Consider the following 12,150-nt stretch of genomic DNA (forward strand, 5'->3'; position numbering starts at 1 on the left):
ATGAAGCCTGAAGTACAAATGCACATATTATGCCCCCTGCTATGGGACTTAGTTCATTAGCCCTACTCACTTTAGAGATTTTGAAAGTAACAGAAAATGTGAAGCCTGCAGAAATTGGTGCCACTGTTGGATATAAATCTGCAAACTGTCAGATTCTGTGGCACTAGAGAGTCTCGCATTGCCAAACCTTACTCCACAGCACTGCGGAGGAGGGTCTGGCTAGTTCACACAACATTCTGGGATGGGAGAAAAAACGTGCAGTGGTTTATTGGCATTTCTTTAAACCAATTACAATCGTCTGGGGCGGCGCTAAGCGCTGGACGGAGCAACGGTGCATCTGCAAAATAGCCTCGGGAAGGAACTTGTTTTGGTGGAACGTGTGTACGTTCAAAGGTTGTTTTAGTCGTGCAACAGAAATCTCAGATTCGACGGATAGTCTACCTAGCTGTCTGGACTTACCTTGCACAGATCTGAGGAGCAGTTAACCATAGTCCTCATAAATCCAACACAAAGAAAGCGGAATGTGACGGACATCCGGCGAAATTTCCGGCGGCACCTGAACAATCCCGAAAATGAAACGTTGTCGATATAGACTACTAGAGCGTCAACTCTGAAGAAATACAGTACAAATATAAAAATATACCAATATAGAAACACCTACTAAAGAGGTAAGGTTTGTAGTGAGATGTTAAGGCTGAGAGGACAAGAGGTCCTCTCAGCCTTAGAGGTCAAAACTCCAGCAACACTTCTAGTATAAAGACCACCTTTGTCAGACTAATGCATTTTCTGCTTGTGGCCTTCAGCCTTCATCAGGATCATTCAGTAATGAGGTATGACAATGAAGTTGCTCTTTATACTAAGTGTTGGAGTTTCGACCTCTTAAAATTCAAAGAATCGCTCACTGTGAAGAAAATCTGTGCGCTCTCACTCCACCTTTGACCTGTTCATATTTTTCCTTTCTCCATGTACCTTAAGTATGTGAAGTTGTGCCAGAAATCCCTACTGTGTTTCTACTGTTTGAATTTAAAATGTTCAGTGATGGAAACCTTATATTGACACGGACTATGTGTAATAGTCTCTCCCTTCATCCCATCCCACTGCTGTCAGGCTGATACTCTCCTTATCTAAAGTCTTTTGTCAGGCCTGTAATGTGTAAACAAAGTTACACATATACACAGCAAATAAATCTGTTTTTTCTAGGAGAAAATCAGGTTTCTTTACCCCAATTACAGAAACCGTGTTTACATGACATTTAGAAATCAGGTTTCAAAAATTTTACTGTAATCCGTTTACTGAAGTGCATGTAAGTGGCCGGAAACCTTTCCGTGCAGGTGAAAATAATCCACTGTGGAATTACCATAAACCACCTGTCATGAGACTGCACACATTTGACATCTGTCATGCTTAACGTCTCAATGCATGCCCTCTCCTGCAAATTGCTATCATTAGTGTCCAAATGAATCCCTTTCACACAAAGCAATGAAGACTGATGTTTCAACATATAACTGGCGGAAACATGCTGGATTTTTACTCGACAACACATGCTCATCAATATTAGCTGGTGCAGAGCACAGCACCAAAAGCTGCCAATCGATCTTCTAACCTTGGAAGAGTCATGATTTGATTTTAATGCTCCTCTCATTCCAAGATTGAGCTCATCAAACTGCAAGAGAACCATACCGGTGCAAGAGCAATATTTACCTCCATGGTTGAAATACTACGTCTCATGCTTAAAATTAAAGCGTGGGGCTATATGCCTTTATAAATTGCCCTGAAATTCAGATGTGTAGGCTAACATTAACCATGGCTGCTATGCAATACCAGAGAGATGCATGTCTGAAGATTTATGTAGTAAAAGACTATTGTCCACTCTGCTTACTTAACTACATGGGTCTAAAATTAGAAAGATTGTTCTGTCCTTCCATCAAGGATTGGCTCAATAATTATATACATTCACAATGTTGGTATTGTAATTAATATTTTTATTCATGTAATATAAGTATTTATCATGCTACGAGTGACATTTTAAATGTGATAAAGGCAGAGAAGAAAGGAAATATTTCACTATTGTGTCACACAACCTTAAGGTTGTGTGTGTGTGTGTGTGTGTGCGTGTGTGCGTGCGTGCGTGCGTGCGTGTGTGCGTGTGTGTGCGTGTGTGCGCGTGTGTGTGTGTGTTTGTGCGCGTGTGTGTGTGTGTGTGTGCATTCGTTTGCAGGCATGGAACAAAGAAAGATTCTGAGAAAAATTAAGGCTACAATTCCCAATGTAGAGCCGTAGGGACCACTTTAGGCAAAAGATGAACAAAAAGAAAGAGTAGTAGCAGATACTGTAGATGAAAGGGAACTGTGTGTGTGGAGGGTACATGTGTGAGTGTGTTTTTAGGTAAACTCGAAGATTTTCTAAATAAATATACATATATAGAAAGATTTTATTTCTATGTTTGAGTTTTATTATTTCAGTTGTAGATTGTAGATTTTTTCCATAATTGCATTAGCACTTGAACCATTCCTGAATAAGACAGAAGGACTGTTTGCTTTGACAAGAGACATAACTTGACGCAATCTTTTATCAGCAAAACAACGTAAACCTTTAAGTTAAAAACAAAAGATAACTCAGGGGTTCCTGTAATCTGTATGATGGGACAATATCAGCTTAATCCTTTCATGTGCGAGTAATCCATTAATTAATATCATTATCTCTCTCCAGTCCTGAAAATAATCTGACAATGAGAACTCTTTTCTCTGCCTTGAAGAAAAACCTTGACATTCAAGAGAGACGAAAGCTCCTTAAACTGCATTCATTGTTGCTGAACAAATCTGTCAGATGCCATTATGGTAAAAAACAATCAAGTAGAGTATGTGGTCGCATATGCAGGTGCATGGTGATCATTATAATTGGTGCCCGCACCAGTACTTTGTGTCTGTGCACAGCACATGATGCGCATGTCCATAGTGGCATAGAACCATACAAAAAATCCTATTACCATGTTCCAAAAATGAAGCAGTCCACAGCTGATTATTTTAATAAGCAAAATGAAGATGGAGAGGAGGAGGTTTCAACTCAGACGCCACTGATGATGAAAGTGTAAATTGACTGCATTTATATAGCACTTTTCTAGTCTTGACAACTGAGCAAAGCACTTTTATACTACAGGCACTATTCACCATTCACACACACATTCATACACTGCTGCCAGGCTGCCAGACAAGGTCTTGCTTATCAGATAAACATCAGCATCGGGAGCAATTTGGGGTTCAATGCCAAAGGACACTTCGACAGGGCCAGGGATCGAATCACCGATTGGTAGATAACCGCTCTGCGGCCTGAGCCACAGCCGCTAGACGAAAAAGTACCACTTTAAACCACAAAAGCTAACGCAGTACTGTGTATTGTAAGCAATGTGGCCCGGCCATTGCTGGCTACTCTCAACTTCTTACCAGGTTAACACAGTTTAAGCTTGACATTTTGAAATTGTACAAGAACAGTAAGAAACACTAAACCTGCAGGGACCGATGCATGACCCAAAACACTAAGCCCCTCCCGACTTCTTTTTAGCAGTTAGAGTAATATTCAGATAAAATTTAGAATAAAATATTTTACAAATATCAAATCTCTGTCAATATTTACATCAAGGCAAAACGTAATGCAAATTAAGACAACTATTCATCAGAATGCAAGGTCACTGATTAATACCATGTTGTAACAAAAAAAGGGTGTGACCAAATCATGTGCTGGTGCGACAAACTGAGAAGGTTGGTAGCACCTTCTTCCAGTGGAAAAGTTAGTCTAGAGCCCTGTTAGTTAATGTGTACCAGCTGAAATGTTTTGTTGAAGCCCTAGGCACAAAAGAACCCACCACTTGAGAGGTTCAGTTGCAGTTCACAGCACAACTGAACACTTTCAAACTTTAGACACTCTAGAAAAGAACTCTTGTCAAGCTAAATGTCTGTGTGGTGCTGAATGGATTTGACAAATGAATAATTGTGCTGACATACTGAAGTGTTTGAGAGCTGCTATAACAGACTGAAAGCTGTGCTAAAGTTATAGCTGATCACTGTTTTGTCATTCATTGTTAGTGTTTGTTGCCATTTCCCCTAACATCAACACTAAATTGAGACTGGTTTTGTTTCAATTCTAACTGTGAGTGGCCAATAGTTCAGATTCATTCATTCAAAATGAAAAATTAGATTTTAATTGAAAAGCGGCTGGACGTTGAGATCTCAGAAATAGCCCAAAACATGCTGTGCTTACAGTACTTCAGGGAGTTGCTTATTAGGATTCCAAACTTGCACCTATTAAAATAAAAAATAAAACGTATGTCTCAGTACAATTACTACATTATTTTGCCTTATCAGCCCTTTCCTAATCACACGTTGTCCTATTTCAGTTAAACTAAGCAAGGGTTTTCCCCATTGATTAAAATTGATCACACCAAAGTCTAAAAATCCATTTGAGACCTTAAATGTTATCGACATCTAGGCAGAATAATTTTGGCTTTGTGTGTTTTCTGTCTTTCCATTCACTTCAGTAGATGATGTAACAGTGAAACTCTGAAGAGCAATGTGGTTTTGGAGACGGAGGCATAGACAAGAGCCTGGAGTGACATTTTAGGAATATTCTATACGGTTGATACAGCCAAAGCCTGGTGACAGTAAGATCTCTAATCAGAGAGGCAAAGAACCCCAGGCGTGTTCTTATACAGTAGCAATGCTACAAAGGCAACCATAGAATGCCAACTCCAATTTAAGACTGTGACAGCCGAAGAGGGATTGAGAGGAATTGCGGTTAGAAGGATGTGGAAATAGGTGGGGGGAGGTTTGGGCAAGGCTCAGACGACTGAGGAGGAATCTCATGAATGTGAAAAGATGAGTGCTAAGTGTAAACTCATCCAATACAATTATTTGTTACAGTACAAAACATGTTTGTAATGTTTAAAAGCAAAGCCAGTTTGGATTGTACATTTTGGTGTAATAGGTACACAAAACGTGTTTAGTCTATTATAACCAACTCCTGCATTAAATCCTACCTTCATGAAGGTTATAATCAATTTTTGATAAAACTGTTTTAGAGAAATGTTACACAGACAGGTGTTTCTATTATTTTGTCCATCCCATTTATATCAATGAGGGTAGGCTAAATAAGAGAAAAAAAATCTGCAGTGAGACTACAAGTTAAGCCAAATTGTAGCCTACTTGAATTGCTGATTACAATTATTGTTTGTGATAATTAGCATAGTTTGAGACTATATATAGATGAGACTATTACTCATCATTGATAGCAGAAAATAAGAACAACCCAAGGTTTCTTTTCAGCACTGTAGCCAGGCTAACAGATAGTCACAGCTCTACTGAGCCATCTATTCCTCTAGCTCTTAGTAGTGACAACTTCATGAGCTTCTTTAATGATAAAATTATAACAATTAGGGATGGAATTCATCACCTTTTGCCCTTAACTTCTAACGGTTCACCTTTGAATGCAGGAGTGCTAGAAAGAACGACAGGACCTGACATATACTTAGACTGCTTTTTTCCGATAGACCTTCAACAATTAATGCTAAAGGTCTCTTCAGCAAAGCCATCTACCTGTCTATTAGACCCCATCCCAACGAGGCTACTTAAAGAAGCGTTATCTGTGGTTAACACTTCGTTACTAGATATGATCAATATGTCTTTATTAACAGGATATGTACCGCAGTCATTTAAAGTAGCTGTGATAAAACCTCTTCTGAAAAAACCCACCCTCGATCCTGAGGTCTTAGCCAACTATAGACCTATATCTAACCTTCCCTTTCTCTCCAAGATCCTTGAGAAAGTAGTCGCTAATCAGTTATGTGACTTTTTACATAGGAATAGTCTATTTGAGGACTTTCAGTCTGGATTTAGAAAGCATCATAACACAGAGACGGCACTGGTGAAAATTACTAACGACCTTCTAATTGCTGCTGACAAAGGACTTGTCTCCATACTTGTCTTATTAGATCTTAGTGCTGCATTTGACACTATTGACCATACCATCGTTTTACAGAGACTGGAACATTTAGTTGGCATTAAAGGAATCGCACTAAGCTGGTTTAAGTCCTATTTCTCTGATCGATCTTAATTTGTCAATATCAACGATAAATCCTCCAAGTACGCTAAAGTTAACCATGGCGTTCCTCAAGGCTCAGTGCTTGGAACAATTATTTTCTCCTTGTATATGCTTCCTCTAGGCAATATTATTAGGAAACACTCAATTAACTTTCACTGTTATGCGGATGACACCCAATTATACTTATCAATCAAGCCAGACGAAACCAGTCAGCCAAACTTCAAGTATGCATTAGAGATATCAAATCATGGATGACCTACAATTTCCTGATGTTAAACTCAAACAAAACTAAAGTTATTGTGCTGGGCCCTAAACACCTCCGAACATCTTTATCCCAAGATATAATTACTCTAGATGGCATTGCCATGGCCTCCAGCACTCAGTTATTTTTGATCAAGATATATCCTTTAACGCCCACTTAAAACAAACCTCTAGAACAGCCTTTTTTCACCTTCGTAACATTGCCAAAATTAGGAACATCCTGTCTCAAAACGATGCTGAAAAACTAGTCCATGCATTTGTTACTTCACGTCATGACGCACCGCCTCCCTATCACGGCTTCTCTTCATAGAAAGCTTACTATATTTAGGGTAAGAGGAGTTGCAGCGTTCGCCTAGACCGGCGGGGATGGGTGTGTAGCCACAGTCATGGCGCACCCCCACCCTATCTCTGCTTCTCCCCATAGAAAGCTTACATATACTTAGGGAGTAATGAGTCGCAGCGTTAGCCTAGACCGGCGGGGGAAGGTGTGTAGCCACGATCACAGAACACAGCCTCCTTATCTCCCCTTCTCTGTAGCTCTTATTTATGCGGTTATAGTTTTAGACTACCGGGGTACCTCCTTGGACACACTGAGCTTCTCTCTCCTCTCTCTTTCCATCTGTGTGTATTCATGTCACAGAAATGCTTGTTACTAACATAGCTCCGGGGAGCTTATTCCCCAGAGTCCTTATGTTCTTTTTCCGCCCAGCATCATCATCTTGGATCATGATGGCACCTACATCATGGTGGCAGCTGTCACCGTGGTCATGCCCTACGCCCTGTTGTGCCCTATTACACCCTGCTACGCACTGCAATGCCCAGCTTCGACTTGCCATGTCCGGCCAACGCCCTGCCATGCCCTGTTACATCCTGCTGTGCTCTACGACACCATGAACTATTATAACTATTACAACATCTTTATTGTTACTATTATTGCCATTGTTCATCATACCCCCAACCGGCTCCATCAGACACCGCCTACCAAGAGTCTGGGTCTGTCCGAGGTTTCTTCCTAAAAGGGAGTTTTTCCTTGCCACTGTCGCACTTACGCATTCATGCATGCTCTTGGGGGAATCACTGGAATTGTTGGATCCTTGTAAATTATAGAGTGTGGTCTAGACCTACTCTATCTGTAAAGTGTCCTGAGATAATTCCTGTTATGATTTAACACTAATAATGAATTGAATTGAAATAGTTTGCTTCCAATATGAGCTACAGGAGCTTTTACATCACAACTACTGTATGTATTCCAACAGTGACATTTTCACTTGGGCTGGACTAAAACTTGCCCCCGCAAATGTAGGATGAGTCTAGCACCAACATAAATAATTATAAACGTAATTAACAGCTTTCTCATTTGATCACGTCACAGTGTACAGATCTTGCAAGTGAAGCAAATCCCCACCCTGCAGCTTACAGTTTAGATAATGATCTAAATTCAATGTGTCTTCAAAATAAGTGTCTTCAGACTATCATTTATAACCCTGCTTGGACTCTTTACATTGAATTTGCAGTCTCCTAAAACATCGCTATTGGCAGTCAACAAGAGGAAAGTGTCAGCTGCAGTAATGCTAATTCTAACTGGCGCCAACTCCTCCTGGTCCCTGAAGCCACACAACATTATTGAAAATACTAGATTCAAAGGGATGACACTGACCCAGAAACTGAGGTAAACAATGCTCAGTTTGCAGCATTTGAAAGAAAGTTATCTAATGTCAGTGCAAAGTGTATTATTGTTTGTGTGGCAGAAGACAGAATTTTCTGGGGCATTGCAATTGAGGATATAATTGATTTATTTTAGTCACACATTTACCATTTAAAAAAGTTTAAAAAAAATTAAACTTTGTGGCTTAACCCAATTGGTTTTGAATCACAGTGTATTGTATCATTACAAATTCATCCGTATCATTTTTGGGTTAGGGATTAGGGTATCTGACTGTAGATTGTGTATCTAGTTATCATTGGAGAGGGAAAGATACAAACCCTAACATCGTATATATTATAGTGAGTACATTCATGCACTGCTTGTCAAATTTTCAAGTCAGTGAACTGCTCTCAGAATGCAGAGATGGCTTTGCTTACCCCCTCCCTCTCTGTCCCACCTACTCAGTGAGTCTTCAATGACAACAGATGTGTCCCTGTTTGAGGCCATGCACCATAGTTTTAAGGTCAGCTCTGGGTGCATAGCAACAAAGGGCCCCTGTTGGTTTGAAATGGGGACCTTTCAGAGTCTTAGTATTTTGGTATAATTTGAACAGGGTGGACAATGAAAAGATTTTTGAAGCTGTCCCACCTTTTTGTGTTTTCTTTTGGTGTAAGGATCTCACAAAGAAGTCAGGAAGGAGTAATGAGGTCTGCCATAAACATTCACAATAGTCCCTCTGAACCCAGCCTTACCACTGTTGCTGTGGAAACACACCTTCAGACCACTTTATCTGCTTTATCTATCTATTTAGACTGGCACAGACATACCATGTATGGGTACATACATGCATGGGTTATTTTAGAGACTGGGTTCATCAACGCCATCTTTTTCTTTTCTGTGACAATTAGCATCCATAATTTATTAGAACCAAACATAACCCACAATTTAGCATGAGAAGGTTAGCGACACAATCACAGCTCTTCATGACAGCATAGGTCCTTGATTATACACAATAATGTTGTCAAAAATGAAAGTGTTGTCTACAGAGGAATTAATGAGGAACAAAACATGAAGAGCAGATGAAGACACTTAGAGTCTAACGCAAAGATGAATTGTTTATGAAAAGCTTAAAAATTCATAATGTTATATCACTAAGGGATTGGAAAACCTTTACTAATGCTAGTCAGTTCTATGGGCTGTTCTATGTGCTCTGTAAAGAAAATAGTTCAAATGGCACCCTTATTCATAAATCTTACTATCAACTAATGACTGATGCTCAAAATATACAGCAACTGATGAAACCAAGAGAAAAGTCAGATGGGATACTGATCTGCAGTCCTTCATAAAATTCCAGCACCCGATCAAATCTCTTCTGACCTTCCACTGTCAGTATTCAAGACCAGGTGGCCCTCCCAAGAAGATGGCACACGCATGTCACATTAAAAACAAATCAAGACTCCCATCTGCCATGGTACTGAGGCTGCTAGTTCCTCCCTGCATGTAGTTAGCTTCCCACAGGCTTACACTATAGCCATGAGTGGAATAGCTAATGTCCCCACTGAGACTCACCAGTTGGCACATTAGCCTCGATATATGGACTAAAATTGGGAACCTTAGGACTGTGCCCAGGGCTACAATACAACGTTTTTTTATGTATATAAATAGGTACAAAAGGTAAATATTTACTGTTTTTGCACTAACTTGCATCATTTAACTATCAGTACAATTCATTTAAAACAAATCACAGTTTTGTCAAATTTGATTTAACTTACACTTAGTTCATTTAAGTTAATACCTGACATGTGCTTTTATCTTGAGATACATTTGGTTGTCAAATGAATGATGAAAAGTGTTCAAAAAGATCGGTTGAAGCTGGGGGAGGGGTACCAATATCAAATAAGCACTTATTTTCTGTCTTAGTACCGTGAACCATTCTTCTGTTATATCTGTATTTTTAGAATCTTCAGTAAAAGTATGTGTTGGCTACTCTTTAACGGTCCCTGTGACATATTCCCTCTGTTGACTTCATCACAATTTTTGAGCTGTAATGTTGTGAGGGGGATTTCTGAGAGTCACTAACAGGATTAAAACAAGGTGTGACGTTTTATGAATACCATAGCAGGCTGAAGAGCCTGCTATGGTATTCATACTTTGGTACTACTATGGTACTACTTATGGTACTTTACTGAATGCCTGAGTGCAGGCATTCAGTAAAGAGTAGGAGCCTTCAGGGCGAGGGTTTTGGAACAGTTGCTATTTTTCAAACAGTGCAATGGCCATTGCCTGAGCATGAATTTAGCCCACCACCACACCAACAAGTACCTTGAGACAGTCTTGTAATGATTTTTCTTTTTGCATAATGCAGGCAAAATAATTCCTCCTTTTTGAAAAGGAACATCAAAACATTAGTCATTAACACTACAGCACCATTACAATGCACTTTGAAAAGATCTTGCTTATCACTTATCATGATGTTGTCACAGAAAATACAAATGGAATTTGCTTGGCTTAAATGTAAACAGTATGATTAGTGCCAAAGTACCTATACAGCCAGGTTGATTGATTGATTAGGGTTTAGTCCATAGTTACACTGTTTTGTGGATAGGAATCTTAAGCCCTGGCATATGCATCTCCAAAATATTCAACGTTCTCATGATCAGATCTTTTTAGCCAGGCTTCCACATATACAGTAGCTGCACTTTTGACGGCCCACACAAAAAATCATTGTATATTTAAGAAGGAAAGCAAACAAGTGTGTGACATTGTGAGCAAGCTTTGCTTTGAACAAAAACAGCTTGTAGGAAAATTCAAACTTAGTTAGCATTTTAACAAGACACCAAAGAACACTTCTTGAACAATACATCTTAGCAGAAGAGAAATTACTTTGCATTTCTGCACCGTGTCCTTGGGGAAACACTGAGCATAAACTAAACCCCCTGCACCATGGCAGAAATTTATGTTGTGGATCTTTGATGATATTTGCGATTGAATTTTTATTGCACAGCTGATGAATGTATGAAACCAGGATAATTAACAGAGAAGAAACTGATTACCACACCAAAAGTTATTTTGTTCATCTGTGACTACAGTTACAACACAAGGACAAGCATATATGTATATATATATATATATATATATATATATATATATATATATATATATATATATATATATATATATTAATGTACTGTAAAAAAGACTTATTTTTTACAGTACACTACAGTACTAAAAGCTTATTTTTTATTTACACAACACCAACACAAATGTAGCGTTATATTAACAATCATACTTTAACACAGCATAAAAGGAGAGGGCAATATTACACAGAACATTAGTGTTCCAGAGAACAAACAATAATTGTATGCTGCATTAGGATTGTATTTTTGGAAACATGCAAACGTGACCGTCCCGATCTCCCTAAGATCTTTTTAATTTTTTACTTTTCCACTGAACTGAAGCAGCTCTTTGATGCTCTTTGGTGTTATTGGTTAAGAATGATCAAAGCTGAAGAGTGAGACACCATTAGTTTATGACACGAGCTGGCAGATAACCTGGAACAAGGACAAGGTCGCCTGGGCAAAACCTGTACGTTGCAACACACAAATTGAAGTTGACAAGCAAAATCCTATAAACATTAAAATATGTAACTCATGGGACTGGATGCAAGCAAAGACAATAGATAAGCAAAAGGATGCTATTTAAATGCAACTGAATAATAAACGCCAACAATGCTAACATTAGTCGAGTGTTTTAAGCTGAGTGAAATACAATAATTGTTTTCCATAAAAGCACTTTGTACCATTCCAAGGCCATTAGCTTAGAATAATGGATCACAGAACTTTCCTTTCACACTGCACTTCACACCACGAAAAACACAACTTAAGAGAGAGGTAAGTGATTTTTATTTGGAAACATATAAATAATTAATTGAGCTGTCCATTTAGTCAATGTTGCATTCGGGGCAGGATAGGTAGCGTTTTACAAAACTGGCACAAATGGAAAGCTCTCCATTGTTTTAGTCAAACTTCTTGAAACAGTTTTGTGTAGAGGGTCTTGAGTAATTAGAAGCTGTTTTGTTCTACATAAAAGGGAAATGGAGTGGGCCAGTAGTACTGCAATTTCAAAGATAAGTACAAAAATATGAAATGCTTCTA

At 38.9% G+C, this 12,150-nt stretch overlaps 1 protein-coding gene across 2 annotated transcripts in view; it reads right to left on the minus strand.

The window, feature by feature from the left end:
* Positions 1-12,150, minus strand: part of grid1a (glutamate receptor, ionotropic, delta 1a) — a 253,081-nt gene that overhangs the window by 52,751 nt on the left and 188,180 nt on the right. The gene's annotated exons all lie outside the window — the stretch shown is intronic.

Source organism: Sander vitreus, chromosome 17 (genome assembly GCF_031162955.1).
Source record: "Sander vitreus isolate 19-12246 chromosome 17, sanVit1, whole genome shotgun sequence".
In the NCBI taxonomy this organism is placed as follows: Eukaryota; Metazoa; Chordata; class Actinopteri; order Perciformes; family Percidae; genus Sander; species Sander vitreus.